Consider the following 27140-nt stretch of genomic DNA (forward strand, 5'->3'; position numbering starts at 1 on the left):
TTAATTTAGAAAGCATTTAATTAGGAGGTCTAAATAGAACATAAATTGCCGTTGTAAGATTTTTCCCTTAATTTATTTTGCAATACATAGTTGAAGTGTATATGCATCTTTCCCTTATACAGGCCTCAGTAGAAATATTGGAGAGTACTATTAGATACTGCTCCACACACTGATCATTATTCTAATGTTTTATTCAGCCTTGACTCCCTCATCTTTTTAGAGTTGATTGAGTCTTGGTTTTGATTATTATTATTATTTTTTTTTCAGTTAGATAAAACCCACTCTTTGAATTCCAGGAGAAAAAAATATATATATTTCTAGGTTATCTTTCAAGGATATAAGAATTGCTGCATACAGATGGTTAAGAGCATTTGAACTATAGAGTCCCCAAAGTTTTTCTCCCTTTACTTTCAGCTGTTACAATTTACTGATTTCTCTAGGGGGAGACCTTACTTTCCTCCATTTCTAAGATTTGACTGGGATGAATTTTCATGTGTTGCCTATTCACAAAGTGACAAATGTGAGTGCAGTACCTCATGTAACCATATTACACATTTAAATAACACTTCACCAAGTTATTATGAAATACTTGGGTACTCTGCAACATCCTTCAGCTCCTCTCTTCTCCTTCTATCTCACCTCCTTCAAGCTGCCTCTGCTGCCATCTCCTGCTCAGTGCAAAGCCAGAAACAGGCAAATCATCTTATCAACCAGCAACAGAAACAGCCTCCATCTGAAAGGCTTGGAATACTGTAGGCTTACTACTTAATTGTGACAGGATCTCCTAAAAAGTGCACCTGAGTTCTACCTTGAACAAGAAGGGTAGCCCCTCTAACTACATAATCTTCTCAGGAAGGCCATTCTGGTGGAGGAGTTGGGGAGAAAGTGGAGAGAGAGAGGCAAATATATACAGTTGAGAGAGGCTAAGATATATATGTAACTGCTCTCCTGTTTTCACCTTGGTCAGAAAACCAGCCAGAAAACCAACACACTTGGCCAAAAATCCCAGATGAAAAGAACAAGTAACAGGGTTACACGCTGTCTCCTTGTAACAAATTATGAGTCATTTAAGATGTCAGTCCTTCTCCAGTGCTGCTCCACTGTAAAATCTTCCATCGTTCTGTGTCATATGTGATTTCAAACTGTTTTTATATTTTTGTATGTATGTACAGATCAAGTTTAGGTGAAACTGAATGTATGAAAACTCTTTTTATATTACAACTAGCATATATTTTATACTTCTTCTTGAATGTATGACATCTCTTATGGGTGTGGAAAGAAAATACAGTACATGTAGCTAAAAGATAAACTGTGCTGTACTGATGTTAAAAAGACCTTTAGAATAATTTAGTCCTTAGGGATTTAGTGTATGCTGCTGTGCTTTTTCCCTTCCCTTCCCTTCCCTTCCCTTCCCTTCCCTTCCCTTCCCTTCCCTTCCCTTCCCTTCCCTTCCCTTCCCTTCCCTTCCCTTCCCTTCCCTTCCCTTCCCTTCCCTTCCCTTCCCTTCCCTTCCCTTCCCTTCCCTTCCCTTCCCTTCCCTTCCCTTCCCTTCCCTTCCCTTCCCTTCCCTTCCCTTCCCTCTTCTTTTCTTTCTTTCTTTTTCATCCTTCCTTTCTTTCATTCTCTCTCCTTCATTTTCTTCTTTTCTTTCTCCCTCTCTCTTTTCCTTTTCTTCCCTCTTTCTTCTCCTCCAACCTTTTCATCTTTCCTTTCCTGTTGAATGTTATTAGCTTGAAAAATGCTGATGAAAAATCGACCAATTATCAAAACTGAAAAATGTTTACTTTTATGAAAATCTTTTAAATATATAATTTCCATTTTTTGGCAGTTAACTTTTAAAATGAGCTATTCATTCTACACTTGTACAGCACACAGTTTATTGCATTTTATACGGTTATATTGAAATTACATGAACTGGGGCACCTAAGGGAATGTTTATGTTTCAGGAAAAAAAAAAAAAAAATTGGACTGGATTGAAATGCAGCATGAATCATAAGAGAAGTTTAGAAGCACATGAAGATGAATGGGTCCCCAGTGACTCAACAGAGAACATCTGGTAGGTGAGATACTGTATAAATAAATACCTGAAAGGACTCCGGTTTTAACAAATATCAGTAAAGCATGAAAATGTACTCTAAAAATCTCAGAAATGTATATTATTGTATTAATTTAGGAAGGATAGAATATATTGTGTATTTGTTCGATCGTGCTGGGAGATTCATGGAGCTGACAGAATTGCTAACTGGGATGAAGTCACTCCAGAAACTGAAGGTCAGCTCTGCAGAGAAATACTAGTGCAGTGCAGCTCTATAGCACATATCTAAATTTTACGCACATGGCATCAACACTGAGAAGTGGAATTCTTTTCTGGGAATCTCATCTCAGGAGGTGGTTTGATTGTGGGGATACAAGTAGTTGAAGCCAAAGAGATTTTCCCAGAGTGTTGGGCCCTTCTCTTCTCACCTGGCTACATTTGGTTTCTGGCCTCAATGAGTTGGCTCTTCCACAGCTAGTTTCCGGCTGGAAGCACATAAGGGCAGGATGAAGGAGAGCATTTGCTAACTTCCAAGATGTTTTCCAAACCTGTCTGTTTGAAGAAAGATCAATCAATTATTGAACTAGTGAATTTTTAACCTGATTACAGTTTGCAAGACTGATTTCTGGAAACCACTTACAGATTGGTGACTCAAGCTCAAACCCAGATTTCCCTAGAAAATATCTCGTAGGCTGGGAATTACTTTCTGTATGTGCCTTTCTATATGGATTCACAGGAACCAGAAAGAGAAAATGTAGATTTTTATTTGGCACTTGACTAATAGCAAGAAAAATTTAGTTCTGATCCCCACTTCAGGGATTTCTTAATGTTTATTTTCCAATAAACAGCCATTGAGGAAAATGTACAAACATTTCATGGAAGAGAAATAAGAACCACAGGCAGAATCTGTTCTAGGAAATTAGATGTGACTGGAACTGTCCACTGGCACAGAAGCCAAATGGCACAGAATGGCCCATATTCATGCTACTAAATACTCTTACGCTCCAAAGCAGAGTAGCCACATCCAAATTGCCTTGTAGGAATTGTTTCTCACTCACATTAATACCCAAAGCATGCCCAGGACCTGCTTAGAGGAGGGCAGATTGGCTGATGCCAAAATCATCCCAGAGCACTCTGATAGTGAAACAATTTGGACATTCCAACGCAGGTGCTTGGGAATGGATTATCCTACAGGCACAGAAAGAGATGAAACCACCTCCCTCAGAGATGTGTTTAATGGAGTAAGAAAGCTATACTCCTTTTTTTTTTTTTTTTTTTTTTTTACACAAAAAGAAAATGGTTTTCCTTCCACATATACCCCATGGCAGCCTCCCTTGAGTGACACCTGTAGATCTGAACCCCTTTAAGCTGAGAAAACCACTCCTTCACTAAAGAACTGTTTTCTTTCTCTTCTGATTGGCTTTATGAGTGTTTTTGTCTGTTTCTTGTTTTCCTTTCGTTTGTTTTTTATAGAAATATGTCTCATCTTGATAATCATACAAAGAAAACCTAATTCTCTATTCTTACCTGCACTTCCTTAGCCACATAAACTGCTTTCATCTGGTGATCCTGTCGTCTTACCCCCCTCTGTATTCTAATCTTGAGTCCCATTAGGAGATGTATGCTGTCTCTTCTTTCCTTCCTGAACCGACCCTTCTGCGAGTAACTGTGGGAGTTGGTTCTGAGAATAGATCTAACCAAAACCTAAAGTTTCTGGTTAAGTTTTCAGACACATCAGTTCTCAGAACTGGCTTGTTGCAAGTGTTTATGTGAAAGAAGAGGTTGGAATAAATGCTTTTGGGCAGTTCTCAGTTCTGCAGACATAAGCTCAAGAGGAACTGCACCTTTTGCAGTAGGTAGACAGGAGGAGGAAAAACAAATCAGGATTTCATGGAAGATAGAAACCCAGCTGTGCTGCCTTCCAGGATGCAAATTGCTGAAACATACTCTGAAGCAAAAGCTAAGGCACTTAAGAATCCATATGTCAAACCCTCACCTGTCTGCAGCCTTTAAGCACACCAAAGATAGATTTCATCATGATACTAAGAGACAGGCCCATAACTGCTGTCTACCACCACCATTTGGTTTTTTGTCATTTGTGAATTTGGGCCTGAATTCTTCAAAATAAGATAGCCCCGTTCCAAAGCATTTTCCATTCCTGATTTTTTTCTGGAGCCATTTTCAAGGAAGTGAAATCTTCCCTGAAAATCTGTTGAAATGTATATGTTCTGTTGTGTAGTAAGGTGATTGACAATTACCTCTCAGTATAAAAAAACATTCAATACTTTACTAAATGTGAAAATTTTTGCCTTTTCATTTACTTATTTGTTTATTTTGTATTTATTATCTGATGCCATGCAGATGGTCTTAAGCTGTATGCTTAGTTATCAAGAACAAGAGAACAGAACATGATCTGTCCTGTTATTGGAAAAAAAAAAAAAAAAGTAAAAATCCTTCATTTTTTTCTCTCAACACATATCAAAATAAATTCTATCCATGTTAATTCAAAATGCTAGTTCATAAACAGTTTTTAAGGGGCAAAGGAGGGAACACACACAGGTATTCAGCAGAAAAAGCAGAAAAATACTTTGGATATACTTTTGTGTAAACATTAATGCCCTTAATGCCCTAATCACATGAAACTGTCCTTGATGTGAATCCAAAAGAAGTATGTCTGGGCACATACTACCATTTTCTTTTCCATGAATAGTTGAACTTTTTTCACAAACTCATTCTGGTTGTATTAATGGCTGTTCTGTGTTTTCTTAGTGTCAAAATTCAGACAAATGCTCATATTGTTCAGCAAGTTGGCAGAAACACTGAATATTGGATAAAAATGCCATGTGACCTATAATTCCAATCAAAACGAATAGACCACTCAATCAGGGCCAGTCCAAAGCCTATTTTCAGTCAGTGGGAGATTTTCCATCAACTTCAATAGGCTTTGGATGACGTCCATGTGGCATACTGGCAACAAACAGCTCATTCACAAACTACAGACCACCACTTGTTTGCTGAAATTTTGGAATGAATAATCTTGAATAATGAAAAAAATCCTCAAAATTGCAAGCTTCTCATGGGCAATTTGTGCATGGGAAGGGGAGGAAAATTCTCTGAAAACAGTTGCTGTGTATTAGTAAGCTCACATATATAAATAAGGTGCAGCAGGGAACTACTTAATAGCTGTTGTCTAAAACTGTGAGCATCTGTCAGGTGACACAGAACATGTTCCTGTTGGCTTAGACTATTCTGACCTCTCTGATGCATAAGCTGCTCTAAAAGTAACACCACCTATTTTATGATGTTGGCCCATGACCTCAGAGATGGATGTTGGTGGTATGGCTGTAGAGGTTGAAGCTTCCCACCAATATTCTGTTTCATTTTGTTGCTGTGTGATGGATGACAGCAGAGGGTCAGTCTGGCAAAATGATATCTGACAGGGAAGCAAAGGTATGTCATTGAATTCCTCCATGAGGAAAAAAAATCACACTCATTGACATTCATCAATACTTGATGAAGGTTTATGGAGAACAAAGAGTGGACGTGAACAAAGTGAGGCAGTGGGTGGTGCATTTCAGCAGTGGCAGCAGTAATGTGAAAGACAAAACATGTTTTGAATGGCTGTGCACAGCTGCCACACCATGAAATCATAGAATTGTTTGAGTTGGAAGAGGCCATTCAATGTCATCCGTACAATGAACAGGGACACCTAAAGCTAGATCAGGTTGCTCAGAGCCCTCTCCAGCCTGACCCTGAATGTCTCCAAGAATGGGGCATCCACCACTTCTCTGGGCAACCTGTTTCAGGGCATCACCATCCTTATTACAGAAAACCATTTCCTTATTGTTGCATTTGTGGGGTAGTTTCATGGTTTAAGTTTTCTTTCTCAATGCCGAATCATGATTTTCATTGCTGCATCTTATGTCTCTAGCCAGTTGTTCTTCACTTTCTACCTAGAAGGTGAGCCTCCATCTTTTTTTTACAGAACTTCCCATTGGGTTTTTGAAGACTTTTGATAACAAGATCTTTCAATAGCTTCACCCCCACCCCCATATGCTATATGGTGCTTTTCCATCTGGAAGCCCTCCACTAGACTCACTCCAGTTTTGTATCAGGGAACTTGAAATTGGACAGAATGCCCCAGAAGCAGTCTCCCAAGTTCTGAACAGAGGGAGGAAACCCTCTACTGGAAATGCTTATACTATTCTTGAATTTTATTAGGTTCTTGTCAGCCTATCTCGGTCCCTCTTACCTCCCCACCTAAATGCAGTCCAGTGAAGTAAGTATCATATTTGTTGCTGAGGAGGACCATTTATTGCTGGTTACGGGGGTCAGAGTCTGTTAGAAAGTTATAACAGGATTCTGTCATACATTTTGTTGTTTATGAGCAGACCATCAGGTCTGCAGTAAAAATATTACAATAATATGGCAGTGAAGTCCTACAATGTCTAAAGCAGCTCAGCAGATTCTGATGTGTGTACCAGTATGATGAACCAAGGCTGATAGGTGTGTACCAGTATGATGAACCAAGGCACAACTTGCTTGATAGTGTAAGGCCACCTCAGAGAACTTTGATTGACTGGTTACTTACATGTTTTTTGTATATTTTACTTATAAGCATCTATCTTGATTTACCAAATCTCAATCATTATATCAAGCAGAACTCCACTTTGCCCATATACACATTCAACAAATACTGCAGTTTCAATTCTGTTATGACTAGATACTGCAACATCACTGAAAAGATTTGGAATTCTGTGTTGTTTATTATCTTAATGCACTTTCCTGCGTTGATCTCTTTTGTCAGAATAGAGAAGAAGGCACATATTGAGAAAAATAATAAATTCAAAATGCTCTCCTAAACAAGGGGATAAGTACATGAAGGTTCAAATCTTGTAATTTATCTGTTTTAAGAGTTAATCACATTCTCAAGTGTGATTACCACACCTCCGTTTTAGACTGATTATGAAACTGAATGAGATGTAAATGGTTATTTTTGCTGATATCTAGTTTGGACAAAAGTTGTGAAATTCTTAAACACCTAGACATTCTGTGAACTGCCTGTAATTTAAATCTTGGTGTGTGAAAACTCACATTACAATAGGTTGATGACAGAAGCCAAAAGGTAACATCTTCCTATACAATCTGATCATATCTCCATGATATCCAAAGTGGTGTAAAATATAAAAACTGCCAAACAACTAAACAAACAACACCATCACTGCTTTTGTGGAAGCCTGAATTCAAACACTTTAAATAGAACAATTTTAGAACAATTTTAAGGACAAAAGAGAATTGTTTAGTACATTTTTTTTTTCTTATTGGGTTTACTTTTTCCACATTTTTTTTAGTAAAATTGGCAAACTTCATCCAATCTAAGCAACCACTTAACTTCTGAGGCTAGCACTTAGACCTTGCATACAATTGGAAAGTATTACTCCTCTAAGTAGCAAAGAATACAGAGTTTTGGTTCTATTTTGCATTTATTTTTTTTTTTGAATTTCCATATGTCAAGAATAAGATTCTAACATCTCCACTGCATGGTTCTTGTGGTTTAGCTCTCCATTTTGCTGTCTATCATCATATAATGGAGGATTATGCAGCAATAAAATGGCATTTGATCCTAGTTCTTCTAAATGGAAGAACTTCATGCCAAATATCTCCTTAGTCCTTACCTCATCATTCAGGGAGCTTTGCTTCTCCATTGCCAACTTGTCCTTTAAAATAATGAAATGTGATTGAAATGAATTATTATTCCCTTCCTCTTTTTTTTTTTTTTTTCACCACACTGTCAAATATTACCTTCTGAAAGAGTGAATGTCATGAGATGCTGACTACCTGAGTTAAATTAAGATCTTTTAGCAATAATAAGGCTATTACGTGAAATATTAGATCACTTCCTGTTACACTAGGCAGCAGCCTTTTCCAGAAAAGAAAACATTTATATTTCCAGCATAAAGAACTGCTCACAACATTTTCATTTAGTCTCACAGTACTGCAAATACAGTGCTAGACTGACAGATGAGCCTACAAAATAGCACCTGGCCACCTACCTTAACTCATAAACCAGCAAAATGCAAGCATTAAAAATGCCATCACCTTGCTCTCCTGGCTTGAGCTGTGAAAACTGTAACTAATGTGGGAGCCAAACCAGTCAGGTTGGATGATGTCATTTTGTTGAAAAAGAGACTGTAGTAGGATAGTTCTGCCAGTTCTCTTTACAGCCATTCTTGTGCAGGATTTGCATGTAAAATGTGTCCTCCATGATAAATAGAGTAGTGTAGTGTAGTTTGGAATAGTTAGGACCATAAGGGAATGTGGTGCATTAGACATGTAGACATGCCAAAGGTGTATTTCAATCTGCTTAAAGAAGAAACAAGAAGAATGTGTGTCTTATGATGCAAGCCAAATAGGGGACTGCAGTCATTTGTTTATGTTACAATTATTTCTTTTTCTAGAATAAAGGTCTGCTTTTACTGAGGCACAGGAGTTCCTTTAGTGAAACTCCTGTGCCCAGTAAGGACCAGGAATAAATGCACTTTGTTCAGTGTAGCTTGCAGCTGGTTTATCCTTCTTGTGCTTTTCCATATTGTGATGTCTGGCTTTTAAATATCTCTGCTACAGCTCATACTGCAGTCTTCTTCAGCAGTGCCTTTGGAGATATTTTTCTGAGTTTATTCTGAGGTAATTTAGGTATCCTTTGGAAAGCTGTAGGAAATTCTGAGAGAAAGTAGTAGCCATGATTTTTTGCTTAAAACAAACAAACATACAAACAAAAAAAACCCCACCTTGTTTAATTTCCTCAAGAACTCTTAGAGTTTTCTTTCCTGGAAAAATTTACCTGTTCCTTTTCCTAAAGTGGATGCCAGCTTTTAGGCATTGCTCTCACTTGTTATAGCGCTGTATGGGCTTTGCTAGAACAGTGGAAAAGTTGAAGATTTGGGGGAATATACAGTAAGGAGAATCACTGGCAAAATTCATTATAGCCAACTTTGCTCTTACACAGGTAGAGTCTGAGGTAAGATACTGTTAACTGAAGGAACAGTTTTATTAATTAATCTTTCACTATTGGCTGAGACAAGGGAATCACAGACTGGTGAGAACATTTCTCGTGCATTTTTTATAATGATGTTATACATTGAACTTTAGTAGATTGCTTCGTTCTCTCAGTTTTGTTCCCAAATATGTCCTTGTAATATGGAAGAACTACACGTCATCTGAGCTGTAAACAGCTTTCTAATGCAGATCTTTAGTTGTAGTATATGAGAAGAGTAAGATCTGTCCATGGTCCTCACAGTAAGGCTTTTTCCAAGGAAGGATGGCTTAACTTGTAAAACAACCAGCATGCTCCTAAAAGCAGTCTCTGGCTTTAGCCTTGAAATCATATATTCTTCATCAGATGGTAAGAAACATTTTGCTGGAAAATGTACCAGGCTTACCACAGAATATAGAATAAATACGCATAAGAATGAGTTGACCAGAATACATTAGAGTTCCTATGCACCATTAAGTATTCCAAATGGTTTTGCAATTACTCACTTAGATAAGCTTGTTGGTCATGGTGGAATCTATGTGTAACTATAAATCAGTTTTTGTTTGAAATAGTTTTCTTAGCTTGATATTAAGTAATATTTCATTGTTCTACTGTCTGTGACTGAAAAAGGAATATTAACCTTTGAATGAATTCCTTATTTCAGGAAAAATGCAGGCTGACTATATAAAAATAATTTAGATTATACTTACTTGAAGAAGATAGTGTGATATAATAAATCAACCTATACATCTTATCTTTTTATTTTGTATATTGAGGCATTTCTCTGTAAAGAAATGAGGTTTCTTTTTCCAGGAGAGCTTCCCTTGTGAGACTCTTATTTACAGAGAGTTTCCTGTTGACTTTAGTAGCATTAGTCACAGAATACTGAACAGCTGTATATGCGGAATTTTTCATGTACAGAGCAGTTGTTGTTTTTATCTACATCATTCAATACAGCAGAAATATTGTGACAACTCCACCCACTTAGTTTCCTGTTCTTTGTGATGAGATCATAGTATTTTACATTGGAGAACATGAAAATTACATCTATTTTATTCATAATCAGAAAAAAACAAATACTTATCAAAAAGAACATCTGAATGATAAGAAATTTAGTACATGGAAAATACGTCCCCTAAGTGTATTTCTCTTCAAAGTAAATTGTATATCAACCCAAAATCAACTCATTTAAATTTTGTCTCTAAAAGAAATGAACAGCAGAGAACCAGCAGATCAGTTTAGATGCTGAGTAGAAGTTTCTGACAGCGTTATCTTAGACTCCAGATTTTTTGTTCTTTAGTTCTAGATCTGAGTGTCCTTAGGGGTGGGGTTTAAGTGTTATTAATCATAAAGAGAAACTTTTTTTAACACTTAACTCAGTCACTATCATGAATCTGTTTTTGATTTATTTAGTTTTAAAAGAAAGATGAAAAAAATATTCTAAGGCAATGTACACTATTAAAGGTGTACTCTAGCTTTGGACTCTGACTGGGTATATATAACTGAAAAATATGAGGAGACACAATTAGGTAATATAAAATAATTAACGGTTTTAATGCTAAGATTTTTGGAAGGGATATGAAACCTTATGTTTCAAGGAATTACCCAACCTTTAGTTAGTAGCATTCAAGGGAAAAAAAATAATCTCATAGGGAAGTTACTTCATAACTATCTAATAAATAGATTTCCATGTAGACCTATATGAATCTGCTGAGGCCCTGTTCATGATTCCTAACCACTTCCAGTGGTAAGTTCCACATGTTTTCTTTAGTCAATCCTCATATTATATTCATAATATCCTCATATTGTAATAATAATATAGTTTGTAATTATTCAAAAACAGATATAAAATTATTACTATTAGTGAAATGTTACAACAGGTTTGTGGTTTTTTCTTTTTCTTACATAACTACATATATTCTTTCTTTGATTTTATCATCAATGACATCAATGTGGATGTCCACTGAAATAGACAAATCTATTGTGTGTCTCTATTTTGTACTTAGGATTTATCAGAAATAAAAGTACATGTAAGACATACAAGGAAGTGTATTCCAGGACAAGTCAGTGTTTCCATATTTATTTCCTCTCTCTGGTCCATTGTTGTCCTTTGTCCCTATTTCCAATCCACTTTTCTAAAGCTGAGTTGAATTTTTGTGTAAGGCAGTCCATCATCTAAATTATTTTGTTCCTTGGACTTTTGTCTCTGCTTCTTAACAAAAGTCATCCTTAATTTAATTTGCAGTGTCATAAAATTGTTCATCATTTCCTTTTTCTTATTCTTGTTTTTTTTTTTTTTTTTTTTTTTTTTTTTTTTTTTTTTGCAGTCAATGCTGTCTGGAAAATTAGATGATATAAATACCACGTCGATCTACCTTGTATTTTTTTGACTGCTCTTGAATGATGACTTTCATAACCACACATATACCAACAAACTTTGATTAGATATCTTTTCTGACTCACATAGAAATAGTTAAGAAAAGAATCTGAAACAAGAAACTATGAAGAAGGTAAGAGGAAGTCCTTTCTTGCAAGCATCACTCTTGTTAGGTGCTCAGTAGCACTCCACCCAAGTTAGCATTTCTAGTCCTGACAATCCATCTCATGACTGCTTATGCTCTTCTGAAGTGTTTTTGAAAAACTGCCCTGAAGTATGTCATTTACCAACTCTACTAATTTGCCTTTTATGGAACAGCTGCTCGCTGAGTTTATTCCCACACCAATAAGCGAGAACAATGACACAGTTTGATTCATTCTGTGTGAAAAGGAAGAAATTATATTGAGAATCCTGTTGAATTTAATCTGAACAAAAAACTATTTATTGACATTCCTAAGTGATCTGAAGGATTAATTAGTGAGAAAATGGTGTACAGAAATAATAAATAAGAGAAAAGCTTCATTTCAGATTATAGACTATAATACTTTTATTCCCACTTCTAAAAGGAGCTTCTGTAAGGAATTAACCTTTGTATTGACATTTTGCAGTCCACAAATGAGTTTTAGGTTACACTTAAATGAGGTTTCCACTGCTGACTCTGGAAGTTAACTAGTAAATGAGCAATTCAGCAGAAATTTGTAAATAGGAATGCCACAAGTTTCAGGTATCATATTCTTGTTAGAAAAACCTCAATGCTTACAATTTTCCCTGAACATTTTTTCCATAATTGACCTTTAAAATCATGACAGGGGAACAAAGCAAATTTTGGCTGACATTTAAGGTGAAATAGCAGGATTTCCTCATATTTTATTACTAAGTTTGTTTTTCTTTTATTGCAGACTAAAAGAGAAATAATTTGTGCCTGTTTTTAATCAACCAATATTGGCAAGAAAAATTACTAAGGGTGCCACTTCTCTGGAGATGAAAACTGTATGCATCATTTTGAAAAAATATAACCATTTACGAATTTCACAAAGTCACTTAAAGAATGATATGGTAGCTGTGATTTATTCTTTTATTATTATTATTATTATGAATCCTCTAAATTACTCCATCCGTATGCGTGCCTATTTGAGGATGACAGGAGAATCTGTGGCTCCGTTTTATGACTTCCAGTTGTATCTGCTCATTTTCTTTTGGAAATGCATCCATTCTAGAGAAGGTTTCCCAAATTCAGCAGTCTTGTTAAAACAAAATGTAAGAAGAAACTGGAAGTAGAAATGTGTTGTGACAATTTAGGTAGACATGAGCATTTAGTCCTGGTTCTCAGATCACGGGTAAAGCTACTCCTATGCATGTAAGCATTAATTATATGTGCTTTCTTATTTATGAGATCTCAGTCAAAAGGCCAACTCATGAATTATTTCCTACTAATCATGTCCTTAGTCTCTGAACTGTTAGTGCACATGGGCAGGAAACAAATTACCTAAATAGTCGGTATAGTATGAACTGAAGAATACAGGCATGTAACAATAACATGGTAATCTAAACATCTCATCAAAAGAGCAAGACTTTGGAGTATAGTTAGTTCATGACTGCTTAGACAAAAAGCAGTAAATTAGAGCCTGTAAATAACAGAACAGTTACACACTTTGCAGTAATGCCCTATAGCACAATTTTGGAGGCAGTGTTTTACTGTTATTACCTCTAATAACCAGATTGCAAAAAGAACAGAAGCTGAAAAGTACACTGTACCTATAAATTTAATGAAGCACATTTAGGCTACAAACACACACAAAGATGCATATGGCCATTTTATATATAGTAAAACATATATAAATTCACAAGACAGAACAGTGAATCACAAGACAGACAGTGAGTCCAAAGATAAAGTCTGATGCATTCAATTTCATTACAATTGCCCTTTGTTCTTATATGACAGATGACAGATGAACCTGGAGTTACCTTCAATTCACACACAGGAGCTCATTTCTTTCTTTGTTGAAGTTATTAGTTAGATTTAGTGCTTGGAGTAGGGACTGTGTACATGGCAAGGTTTCCTGTTTTCCTTGGAAGATTTTGGTCATTATAGGTCCTAATTGCAGAGTCTTTGTCATTTACCTCAAGCTATAGCAGATAATATAGAATCATAAAATTATAGAATCATAGAATCCTTAGAGTTAGAAGGGACCTCTGAAGGCCATCTAGTCCAACTCCCTTGTAATGAACAGGGACATCCATACCTAGATCAGGTTGCCCAGGGCCTTATCCAGCTTTGTCTTTAAAGTGTCCAGGGATAGAGCATAAGCCACATCACTGGGCAACCTGTTCTAGTGCCTCATCACCCTCACTATAAAGGATTGTTTCCTTACATCTAACATAATCTACCCTTTTTGGGCTTGAAGCCATTTCCCCTTGTTCTATCACCACAGACACTGCTAAAGAGTCAGTCTCTTTCTTTTCTGTAGCTCCCCTTTAGATACTGAAAGGCCGCTAACAGGTCATCTCAAAGTCTTCTCCAGGCTGAAGAGCCTCAGTTCTCTCAGCCTGTCCTCACAAGGGAGGTGTTCCATTCCATGGATCATTTTTTTGGCCCTTCTCTGGACATGCTCCAGCAGGTCTGTGTCTCTCATGTACTGAGGACTCCACATCTGGATGCAGTACTCAAGATGAGGCGTCACCAGCACAGATTGGTGGAGCAGGATCACCACCCTTGACCTACTAGCCACACTCCTTTGGATGCAGCCCAGGATATGGTTGGCTTTCAGGGCTGTGAGGGCACATTGCTGGCTCATGTCCAGCTTCCCATCCACCAGTACCTCCAGGTCTTTTTCGGCAGGGCTGCACTCAATCCTGTCATCTCCCAGCTTATCCCAGCAATGGGGATTGCCTCAACCCAGGTACACGACCTTGCACTTGGATTTGTTGTACTTCGTGAGGTTCACCTGGGCCCATTGCTCAGCCTATCTAGGTCCCTCTGGATGGTCTCCCATCCCTCTGGTGTGTTAACCACACTCCACAGCTTGGTGTCATCTGCAAACTTGCTGAAGGTGCATGTGACCCCACTGTCAATGTCATTAATGAAGATATTAAAGAGTATCAGCCCCAACAACCCAGTAGTTCCCGGGGTCATCCTTTTTACCCTTTTTAAAAATGAGTGTGATATTACCTTTTTTTCTAGTCAACAGGGACTTCACCTGATTTCCACAACTTTTCAAATATCATAGAGAGTGACTTGGTGAAAGCATCAGCCAATTCCCTTAGGATTCTGGGATGCATCTCATTGGGACCCAATATCTTACTCTTCAAAATTTTTTTTCAGTTTTCTCTGTGGTACCAGAAATGATTATGGGTTTGGCAGCAGATTTGACATCACTTCCAAAGTCAAGATTCTCTGTTCCCAAAGAAGTCAATATCTCCCTGGATCTACGGTCAGGAAAACAGACTATATTACACTCCCATTTTTCTTTCTATTCCAGTGGCTGACCTGACAGTCTTTAATACATTTTATTTTCTTTTTATTTTTCTATTTTTCTTACTGAATAAGTGAGATGCCCTGCACTGATTTATGTGATAAAGTGATGCTGCTTACCTATAACATCGGTGATTGAAATGTTCCTTTATCTCATCTCAGGTGGATCACAGAGTGGAACTGTAAGCTGGGGAGGAGCTGTGGCATGAGAGATACATGCACTATTCTTTGGTGCTGCACAATGCTATAGCCCGACTTCTAGTGCAAATCAGGTATTTAGAGCCACTGGATCTCTGCCTTGGAGATGGAACAAGGGCATATAATTTTATGGTGTAAGACCAGACTATGGCCATAGCATACAGCATCTTTTTTGCTGATTGCTGTTGCGAGAGACTTCTAGGACATAGAAAAACAGCAAAGAGCCTTGTGGCCACATAGATCAATATTCTGACATGAATCAACAGCATCTTCCAGGCATGTGGATATGAAAGGAAGATGAAGGGGAAAGAAGAGAGAAGTCTGAAGGGACTGACAGGCAGAAGGGCAGAGCACATAGAGAAAAACTTGCTTTCAGAGAAAAGATCATGGAAAATTAATCAGAGCAAACACAGTGCACTTTCCTATAAGAAGCTACAGGTCCGGTATTATCTTGTGAAGACTCACATTACTTTTTGATGCCCTTAATCAAGAATAATTTTCTATGAAACTCTTCATACTTGGTACATCTTAGACAGAGTTTCAAAATACAGCTATCATCCTTTGGATGCAGTTAATTTTGGTCTTGTGTCAACCTCACTTGCATTGCAGTTATCTCACTGAAATGAACTGTCAATCTCACTTGGAGACCATAACTAATGGGGTAGAACTACCGCCCAAGTTCAGCTTCTTTAGATTTAAAACAGAGTTCTATGAAACAAGGAAATTGTTGAAGTAAAATATAGCTTTATGCTTTGCCCTCTGCCTTTAAGACAATAGGAAACCAGATTGTTTAAATACAAATGTGGTAGTTCTGGATATATTTACCAGTGATCTTTATTGAAGGAGTGCATTTTTATATTGTATACATGTGATCCTCAGAATGGCAGAGCTGCTTTCTCTTTGCACAAATCATGGGATCTCTGACAACTTATTGGAAACATCTTCCTGTACAAAATCCCTCCTTTCTCTGTGTAAGCATGTTCCAAGACGTGGTGCTTTTCAGTGGTTGAAATGTCTCTGTTTGTTTCATAGAGCCAGTGACAGTGCAGGATATGGAATACTTTCTTTCAGCCCTGTTACATTAAATCATTTTCTAAGTGCCAAGATTATAATAGGTAGTTGAAGAGTTGGAAGTTGCCGTGGTCTGAGGTAGTACGCTCCTGAGTGAGAGCAGATAAGCATGAACACAAGCAGGTTATCGTTGCAATATTCTGTTGTACAAATATGTATATTCACTGATAAATGGTACAGAGAGAATGAAAGCCATATAGTAACATTTCATTTTAGCTAAGAGATTTCTAATAATTATTTATTTAAATATTTAATTTTATGCAGGGAAAGTATTAATTGTTCTCTAAGTAATGAGACTCAACATTAATTGCTTCTTAAAATCTGTCTTTGATTTTCCAAGAAACTGTGTTAATGCTTTGGTTAACACAAAACAATAAAACTTCGTATGTATATATATATGTATGTATTTTCCATTATACAATGGTTTAAACATTAATGATCTCTTTATTTTTAACTTGATTTTAAAACTGACAGAGTAAATAATACATACAAAGAAATGGCTAACTTTACAGAATTTAGAGAATGGGAATATATTTGGTTGCACTTCAATTTTTTCAATAAGGAAACTGTTCCATTAACTTTAAAAGCAAATTGAAATGGTGCCTGCATACCTGCCTCTGAAGTTTGTTTAACCTCAGTGAGATGTGTTGCTCCAGGACTGGAACATCTCTTTTGTTTCTTTACCAGACCGCAGGTAGTTTTTTTATTTGTTTGTTTGTTTTCCTATCTTCAACAAACTCCAGCATCCTCGAGCAGATGCAGAGATGACAGAGGGAAGAGAAGGAACAGTTTTGCCTTCTGTAGCATCTTCACTTCTGCCCTGACTGCATGACACAATGGGACATACCTCAGGCTTTTCCCAGGCTATGATTTAATTATGTTTTCATTTAAAAATACAAACAGTTGAGAAATAGCATCAACAGGCCCATGGGGCAACCACAGGCTCTTGGGAAAAGTAAAAGGTTTATGTATTGGAGCAACTAGCAAGATTTCCAAGCAAGTTTCTGCTCTCCTCCCAGGTGTTGAGAAGGCCCAGGTCTCAATAAGGGCGAATCTTCAAACACTTCAGCAACAGAGAAATCTGTAAATTGAGTTGTGAGTGTAACTTCATCACGATTTCTCACCAGTGTTTAAGAGAGGGTGAGGAGCTCTGAGACGTCAGTTTGGAAAATAACCAAAAGAAGAAAATGTGAATTCTTGTCAAATTAAGGCCCTATGACCAACCTCTAAGTGAATTCTTACTGAGATATTCTAACTGTATTCTTATCTATGCTAAAGAGCATGTCCAGATGCGAAGGGTAGAGCACAACTTATTGATTGTTTGTTTTGGAAGTATTCATACTATCAAAGACCAAAAAGAATGAGCTCTGCTGCTATTTTGTTGCCTTTTTCGGGGTCCTGTGTATGATATACCCATAATGAATTTCCACTTGAGTGTAGAGCTTTAAGGGCATTTTCCACCTTAAAACTGATCCTAGATGTTTTGGTTTTTTAAAAACAGAACCACTCTGTGACACTGTGGGTGGCTGGATATGTTGTAATCCTGTCATGCACTTGGGTGCCCAGACTGCAAAGAATCTCTTAATTTTTAAGCAGGCAGGGGAATTACTTTACCTGAATGGAAATCAGGCTGCCTCACTGGCTTTGGATGATGCCACCCAAGTTGGCTGGGAGGAAAAGGCCAGTAAGACACACCTCTTAACTCAAAATTGCCTCTTGACACACCATATGATTTTAACGTGTATCATACTGTTGTGGTATTTCTATTCCAGAACATAGAATACTGTACTGTTATTAAAAACATGCTAGCAAAATTCAGCAGTTGTTGGTACAGGGGAAGCTGTGAGCAGAGCAGGCTATCAAAGTTCACTCTGAAAGTTAAAATGTGCAATGGAAAGTAGACGTGTTTGAGTATGTGATCCTAGGGAGTCATCTGGGCTGCCAGATAATATGGGGAGCAAGAAATGCTGGATGGGTTGATAGAATACAGACTTTGACTGCTACTAAGTGAGTTGATCCAGATGAGTGAAAATCTATTTTCCTGATAAGATTTAACATGTGTGACAACAGTATGGGAAACTTGCAGGGAAAAAAAGCCTGAAAATATATCTTACAGTATCAGACTACATACTGATTTTTTATCAAAACCAAGAAAAAAGTTGGCTATATTCTCCAGCAGGACTGTATCTTGTCTGGAAACTGATTTTGAGAGATCCAAACTCTTCAAGCTGAAAAATAATCTTTTAGCATTTCTCCTTCAGTAGCAAAAGAAGGCAAAAATCTACATGATAGCTATGACAGTGGATAGATGTCACTGTGAAATGTTTCTGACAGACTGGAAGTTCTCTGATTTTGAAGGAAACATTGTTAAATGTCAATCATTTAGATATTCTCTTCTTGACTCCATTAGTTCTAAGGAGCAAGAGGAACTTTCAAAAGTGATAGGCAATGTTATTTTTAAGGATTCTGGTCTTGTCTTTCAGCAGGAGTTCAAATTCCTCCAAGTCTGACAAAGTGAATCTCTGGTGGTAAATGTCTCAAAGATTTGTTTCTTGTATTTAGTTTACAAAGGAAGATGAGAGCTATTTGAAGCGACTGGTACTTCAGTAAGAAAGGGATCCAATAAATTAAGTGGTGTGGCTGCACGTTTAACAAAATTGAAGAAGTTTTAACCATATACTTGAATTCCATAGTGTGACAGTGAGTTATACATTTGCTGCATCCTAGCAGGTTTTTTGTTTTGTTTTTTTTTTTCTCAATTTATGAACTGTCTTCTTTGTGTCCATTTTGCATTGTATTTTTTCTTGACTGAAGATAGACAGCTCTTGCAATGAAATGTATGTCATGGCTGATTCTTTTCTGTCCCTTGCTTAATTATGACCTCAAAATATTTCTGAAGAATGGTACTGATTAGAAAAAGCAATGACTTTAGTACAGGTGGGGAGTTGTTGGTCACCTATAGTTTGTCCATGTCTACAAAATAGAACCACGGTACTTAAGTTTGAGTAGTTCCATAATAGATATTCATCATCAACAAAATATAATATCCCTAAAAGCAGGCAACCTCTTGTGTTTTACTGTTTGTTTGCAACTGAAATGATATTCCATGTGTCATTTTAACATGCATCTGGAAGTCTCAAATTTTTACAAACAAAGCCAAGTTAGAGCATGATGGTATGTCATTAAAAAAATGTTCTCACAGTACTGCTGAGACAAACCTATTCACTTCTGAATGCTCCTAACAGAGGAGACAGGCAAACCTGAAGTAACAGCAAAACACAACTTTTATGATAAATGTAGAGCTGCAAACCACTGGAACATAGTGCCAAATTCTGTCTTATGTTGCATTATGACAGAACACTCTGAGGCAAGATGATATTGCCAAATATTAGCAGCAGTCAATTCCTATGTGAGAAATTAAAAGCTGTGCTGAGATACTGTTCACATCTGTTCAACATTCTCTATATTAATATAACATTTTGTCTTTCAGATGTAGTATGGCAGTAATTTCTCTCAAAAACTTAACTAATCATTCTACAAAAGTTTTGTGTTGTCATAGTTTTATTAGACATGGACAGATTAAACCTAGTATAAAAATGATCATTTACTTTCACCATTTTGCAACTTATTTATTTATTTGTTTGTTTGTTTGTTTATTACTGCTAATGACATTCAAGGCAAGGCTGGATGTGGCTCTGGGCAGCCTGGTCTAGTGGTTGGCAACCCTGCAACATAGCAGGGGGCTTGAAACTATATGATCATTGTGGTCCTTTTCAACTCAGGTCATAGTATGATTCTATAATTCTATGACGTAATTGCAGATACTTAAAGCAGTGGGCACAGTTATTAGAACAGGCGTTATTCTTCATTTTCATGATCACAGAATGCAGAAGAAATAACTTCACATGCTTTCTGTGGATGGATCACAACAGAGTCATACAACTAAAAGTGAAGATTTTTCTGATCGCCTCAGAGAATTAATTAGTAGAATATAAGACTGAAATATCTTGATGAAAGGAATAAGGTGAGAAGATAAATTTATGAGAAAAGTAATCCTGGAGTGGGTTAGATACTGCAGTGAAAACAGTGAGTTATATGTGACACAGTGGTAAAAGAAAAATGAATTTCAAATTCTAAGAGGATTCAAACGCTAAGAGATATTACATGGTTATATTTATATACATATTTAGAAAGGATGAAGTAGTAATTTCAGTTGCAGGTACCCCAAATTGCATTCAGCAAATTTTAATTCCATTAGCTAGTGCTACTATAGCAGTTTAAAAGACAAAGATTTTGGCATTCCTTCTTAGCATCATTAATATTGCTTTCAGTGGAGAAGTATCAGATCAAAACACATTAACTCTTGGTAAAAGTAGGTACTACTCCTCTGCTTTATTGATACCAGAATGATTTTAGTTTTGCTTACCAGAGCTTAATGTGGTTACTGAAATGTTTTCATGAAGTGGAATGCATGGAGCCAGAAAAACTGAGCAAGGATTTCTCAAGTATGGCAACCTTGAACTGGGTGCATTTGTATTCAGAATGGTGTCAATAGAGAGAGTGTGTAATAAACATATGCTAACTGAGATAAATTTACTGACACTTCATGAGACCAGAGTATTATGTATCAAAAAGCCAGTGGAATAATACAATAAAAGATCAAGTTTGGGTTAAAATATTGACTTTACTACTGAGGTATTTGCAGCATCGCCATAGTCAAGTGCTCAGAATTACTGATTTGAATTTGACTTAATAATGATATCTTTTTTAAAAAAATGTGTGCTATATTCAAAAACAATAATTTTTTAGAATTGTTTTATTTTTTATTGTTTTATCTTTATTAGGAGCAGGTCACATTTTGAAGCTTTTCTGTGTAATTATTAGAGACTGAAAACTTCTTTAAAAACAAAAGTCCAGATGATTCTGTGTTCCTAAGACTCTACAAGCAAGAACATCAGGTAAACAAGAGTATTCTGAAACTTTCTGTAGAATCTTAAAAGCTTGCAGCAGCACCTGTGAGAGATGTTGTTTTCCATACTACGTTAAGCTTGCTTAAGGATGTTAATCCCATGTTTAGGGCTGGTAGTATAGGACCTGTGAGCATGGACATGCTTTATAGAAAAGATGAATACATCTCTGAATACATCTGAGGATAAAATTAGTCTGGACAATGGAAATCTGTGGAATCTTGTTCATGATTTGTGGCTTGATTGGATAGTCAAAGCAGAATGTAATATGATATATTGTTGTGCCTGGGATTAACTCTATTTTTATTTTATTTTACTGTCTTTTCAAATTAAACCATTTCAACTTTGCTTTTTTATGTCACTTGTTCTAGTCAAGCCCAAATAGAGGAAATTCAGTCTAATTGGCATGTACACCGAGAACACATACTGAAAGAAAAGCTAGACAGTCAATGTTGATATTACTGATTTTATGAGTCCTTCTGCACTGGCCCATGATCGATCCTATGAACTCTTCTGTAAATGACACTGGGTAATGAAATATTTAGAAATCACATTCCAGTAGTTGCTGAAAGAGTGGCTTTTACCCAACGTTTATTTGTCATTTTCAATAAATTTTCATTTTATTACAGTACCCACAATTCTACTAGGGCTCTGAGTACATTACAACCACAGTGAAACCCACAGAGGCATGCAGTGAGGTTTTGGGTTGTTTTGTGGTTATTTTTGGTGTGTATATGCGAGTGTGTTGGTTTCTTGTTGTTTATGGTTTGGGGGTCTTTTTTTTCTGTTTTCTAAATAGATTAGAAAAGCAAGACGAATTCATTTTTATGCTTTAGTAAACAAATTTCAGTACAAGAAGAAAAAATTTAGATATCTGGTTATTTAAGAGAAACATAACACAGAGGATAGGGAGTGGGGTGGGGAGAAGAGCTTTTAACAATGGAGCAGAACAATGAAAGTCCAAGAACATTGCATGTTTTTGCTACCAGTTGTGCTAGCCACCAGCACTGACCTTGAGATCTTGAAGAATCAGTGACTGCTTACCTCACCAACTCTTAGCTGCTCAGGGCAGAATCTAGATAAAAGCATTAGAAATGCAAACTTGTCCAGTTTCCATAGGATTGTTTTACTCCAAGATGTTTAAAGCAGTACAAGAAATTACCAGAAGAATACTGACTGTGGCAGAATGTAGATGTCTGCAATGCTAACGTTAATGGTTGATACGAGAAATAACACATTTAAATGGCCAGGACTGTGCAGCTCACAATAGTCCATTTGTGTGTACAGTGTCCTGGCAGTTTATTGAGTGCTACTCACATTAGTAATAATGAAAATATTTTAAAAATAATAATAATATAAAGTTGGCTTTTGATTGTACAGTGATTTCTAATGAAAAGAAAGAATTATTTTTGCTTCATCAATTTTATCATAAAAATCTGGGATTTATTAAGATATTAAATATATACTGGTTCGTTTATGTTTGATTATTATTCTCCCTACTATTGGTATTATTCTTCAAAAGAAAGGGCACCCTAAGGCTGTCCAAAACTTGAAAAATTACAAGTTAGAGGCTGTTTCTCCTATATGAAATAAGGAGATGGGTATTTAACACAGGAGATTAAAAAAATAAGGCCTTCTAATGTAGCGCATCTCAGTTGCATGTGTATTTGTAAAAACAGTGGAAGTACTCTAATTGACACTCACTTGGCCTATTTGTTAAGCATAAAATTCTGTCTCTAAGAGCCACACATTAAGAGCCAGACACAGGTTTATTTCTTCAAGAGCTGGTCTAGTAATTTCTGATTATTTGCTGAGACATTTTAAAAACTATCAGATATATTTATCCAACATTTTCTTGGCTGACTCTCAAGTGGAGAATCAAGAAAGGAAATGGAGAACACCAGTGATTAACTATTCCCAGGAACATTATGAAGCTGATGTTCTCTCAAAATCATGTTTTACTGAGGTTCCAATGAACAGCATATTATGTACTATTTTGGAAAATGAGTTAGGTTAACACATTCTCTGCTGGAGTCATTGAATTTGTGAGGAAATGTGTACTGGATCAGCTGTGCCTTGCTTTGTATTTGGTGGTAAGCAGTCATAGCGCAGACAACTCCAAAGAAAGGCGAAAACTTAAAGCCATACTACTGGAAGAATGACGGGCACACTAAGTCCCCTGGGCACACTTGGATTGTTGAAACAGGCTGGCTCATTCATAGAATCATAGAGTTGTTTTGATTGGACGAGACTTTACTGTTCATCTAGTTCCAATCCCTATGCCATGGATAGGGACACCTTCCATCAAACAAGGTTTCCCAAAGCCCCATCCAACCTGGCTTTGAACACCTCCAAAGGTGTTCAAAGGGAGGTGGCATCCACAGCTTCTCTGGGCAACCTGTCCCAGTGCCTCACCACCGTTATAGTGAATTTCTTCTTAATGTTCTATATATATCAACATTCATAGATAGAAATGTCTTATCAGGGAGAAATTCATGTTATACTTACTCTATGATAGAAAATAAAACTTTAATGAGTACAAAGCATAGTGGTAATAAAATTGCATTTACAGAAAACCATTAGCAGGAATCATTAATACCTAGAAAATTAACTGTTACATCTACATTTCCACAAAATTATTTTGATTGCTAACAAAATCTCCGACATAATCTTCAACATAGTCAAAGTGAGATGAAAGTGATACAAAAAATGATACTGTGGAAGTTACAATGAAATACACGTCCACTTGCTAAAATTGCTAACTGGCCAAGACATACTATGGCACCACCACTGTAAAAAATCTGAAGTAAAAGGGAGGATGAAGAAGTTTATCTTCATCAAAATGCTATGCATCATTTACGATATTAGGCCTACTTATCAGAGCTGGTATGTTAGATGATACCTTGCCATTAATGTTATGTGAAATTTCAGTATGGACGAATTCTTGGTTGTAATATGAAATTATTATTGCAAGCTAAAATTTTAAACAGAAAAGCCACCAACTTTGAACTCTACGGTGCTATTCAGCAAAGAAAAGGTGAAGATAGTGAGATTTCATCAATGAGCTCTCAGTATGGAAATGATTACATTTAACAAAATAATCACCGTTATCAGGTTTTATTCTTCTCCAAAATTCCTATTGCTATTGAGAGGTACCTAGGTGCCAAAGTAGTGGCATTTAAAGAGGTCACTGCTGTAATAATATGCTGTTTAGGAGATTATAGGTATGTGCATATTGTGGACAGGAGAAAAGCTGCAGTATTGAAGAACATGATATAAGCAGACAGATAGAAAAAATATTTTCAGCAAAAACAACCCATGACATATGGAAAGACCAGAAAAACTAGTTACAAAGGATGAAAGTGACACAGTGCACTCAGTTTTGTGACATTTCTGTTGCTCTTCTATTTAAAACTAGCAAACAAACAAAAAAGCGACCAAACCAAAGTAACTACCACAAATGCTATCTGTGGAAACTTGTATTTCTGAGTGGATTAAAATCATATAAAACATAAAATGTCTCTTTTTTGATGTGGCTAAACAAGAGTTTTGGTATTTTTCTACTGTGGGATCCTCATGAAGAATCAAAAAGCTCTGTGCTTCTCTGGTTTTGACTTTTGCTAACATATTCTCTTTTTCCAGACCTCTTTTAAGCCTATCTGGAGTTTGAATGCGTATCTTGGCCTGGGCCTTCTGAAGTCAAACTGTGTCTCTGTTTGCATCTGGGATTTAACCAGGAAGTGCTTGAACTACCAAGCTGTAGGCTGATAGCAAGAGATTTGCAGACCTAAAAAATTCAGATAAGCCCATACAAGCTTTGAACCTCTAAACCTTTTGAAGTTTGTCTCTCACAAAGTCTAACTTCACTGCTGTCAGCAGACAACTCTGAAACATGAATGGAAACAGATCTCTGTTCTGGAAAGCTACTGTGGGTGGCTTAAGGACAAATGAATAAATACAACTATATATGGGAATACAGCACTCTTCAGAGAACTCTGTCCCTGAACACTTGAGTATTTCCCTGCATCTGCAACAACAAAAAAAGCTCATAAAATGAGCAGATTTCTTACTCACCCCTGTATTTCCAGTGTGGGTGATCTGAAGCAGTGATGTGTTCTTTAAACATTTGTGTTTCTATTTACTCAGACAAGCTGTTTTTGTTTACCATTTTCCCCATTAAACTGGTCAAGGGTGTGTAGTTGAGGAAAAATCCAGTAGGCAGAAACTGTTGTAGTTGAAGGAAGAATGGGCAGCCCACAAACATTGACAGGGATTCAGTGTGCTGCAGAGCAAGTACACAGCCAATTTTTCTTAAGTCTGTCAGCTTTGTCTGCTAGGCATAATGTCATAATATCATGAGTTCTGTTGTTCAGAGTTCGATTGTTCTTAAGAATGACAAATAGCAGCTACTTCGGGAAAGTATATGTTGTATAGACATGTTGAAAACTCTTATAGACTTTCTCCACAAATTGTGTGCTCAAAAGCTTATTCTTGGGAGAAATAATTGTAGGAGAAAAAATATGGCATTGTGTTCTGAAGAAGTCTGAAGATGTCTCCAATTATACATAATCTATAATGATATATTTCCTGAAAAACGTGCTTTTTTTAAAGCTATTTGCTAATTTTTTTTTTTTTTTGTAGCACTTTGTACTACACTTTATCACTGATCATTCATTATCTGTCTTCTCCATGAATTTCAGCATCCTTGTTGCCCCAGAAATGAAGAAAAGTTTTCAAGTACATCTAAATATTATCTAACACCTGAGAGGATGTCAAGGAGACGAAGTCAATCTCATCACAGTGGAAAGTCAAGAGATTATGGACATGTGTTGAAACAAGAAATTGTCAAATGGGATGTGAGAAAAAGCTTTTTCACCACAAGGACAGTGGAACAGAGGAAGAGGCTGCCCAGTGAAGATGTAAGTTTTCCATCTTTGAAAGTTTTTCAAAAACCATCTGGATTATAAACCCCAGAGTTCACCTAATTTGAAGAGAAGGTTGGAATAGAGACTTAGTGAGGTCTCTTTCAAACTGAATTTTCTTATCATCTGCTATACTATACCATATCCCCTGTTATTTTTCTCGTTTCCAGAGAGACAAGTCCTTCCTCACACATGAATGATTGTATACCTTTGATCATTTTAGTTCACTTCCATGTTTTACTGTGCCCTTTCTGATACAGGGCAACAAGCTGCACATGCTTTCCAAGACAGCATGCACTGCAAATTAATGCTATGTTTAGTGATAATTACTGCTTTGTTCCTTAGTCCTTCGGCAGTAATTTCTTCCCAGTCTGTTTGCCTTGTAGGTGGCACTTCACTTTGGATTTGATATTTTCATAGAGTATATAAAATAATACAAAAGCTGTCTGCAGGTGAAGACCTGTCAAGTAGTTTCAGTAAATTTAGACCCCACCATTTTGGAATTATGATTAAACTTGGATTTCTTTGTGTATGTTAAGTCCATTTCTCATCTAATATTCTCCTACAGTACTTTCAGTCTGTATACTTTTGAACTGCACTGAATATTTCTGAATCATCAGAAGGCTTCCTTGCAGAGTGAAAAATAAAAGAAACTTTAGTTTCATGTTATACTGTTACCTGATTTTAAGGCACCTTAGAATTCCCTAGAAAGTAAAAACTCAATGAAAAGGAGGTAGATCAAAGAAGAATGAAGACAGATTTTTTTTTTTTAAACAAATGCCCATACTTCTCACCATTTAAATACTTATTTGTTAAGATTTTAGACCTAACTTGTCACGTCTTAGGCCAGTTTCTTTTTATTTTAATTGAACACGGGTTCCATTTCTACAAGATGGCTCTCCTAGTACACTTTTTCCCTCTGATTTTTAGCAGTGATGTTACTATATCATTTCTTCCAAGTTCATTTGAATTGATAGAATATGTCTATTTAAAGTGTCTACTGTAATATGTCTCCATACTTTTTGATTGCTCCTAATCATTTTCCATTAATAAAGTTTCCAGAGT

The 27140-nt window shown here is 36.5% G+C and overlaps 1 long non-coding RNA gene across 1 annotated transcript in view; it reads left to right on the forward strand.

Moving 5' to 3' along the window:
• The first annotated feature begins 1914 nt into the window (after positions 1-1914).
• LOC101747717 overlaps positions 1915-27140 on the forward strand; it is a 31612-nt gene continuing 6386 nt past the window's right edge. Inside the window, exons 1-3 of the long non-coding RNA XR_005856128.1 lie at positions 1915-2056; positions 21031-21144; positions 25854-26072. This is a non-coding gene — a long non-coding RNA (uncharacterized LOC101747717). The remainder of the gene's footprint in view (positions 2057-21030; positions 21145-25853; positions 26073-27140) is intronic.

Source organism: Gallus gallus, chromosome 2, assembly GCF_016699485.2.
Source record: "Gallus gallus isolate bGalGal1 chromosome 2, bGalGal1.mat.broiler.GRCg7b, whole genome shotgun sequence".
Lineage (NCBI taxonomy): Eukaryota > Metazoa > Chordata > Aves > Galliformes > Phasianidae > Gallus > Gallus gallus.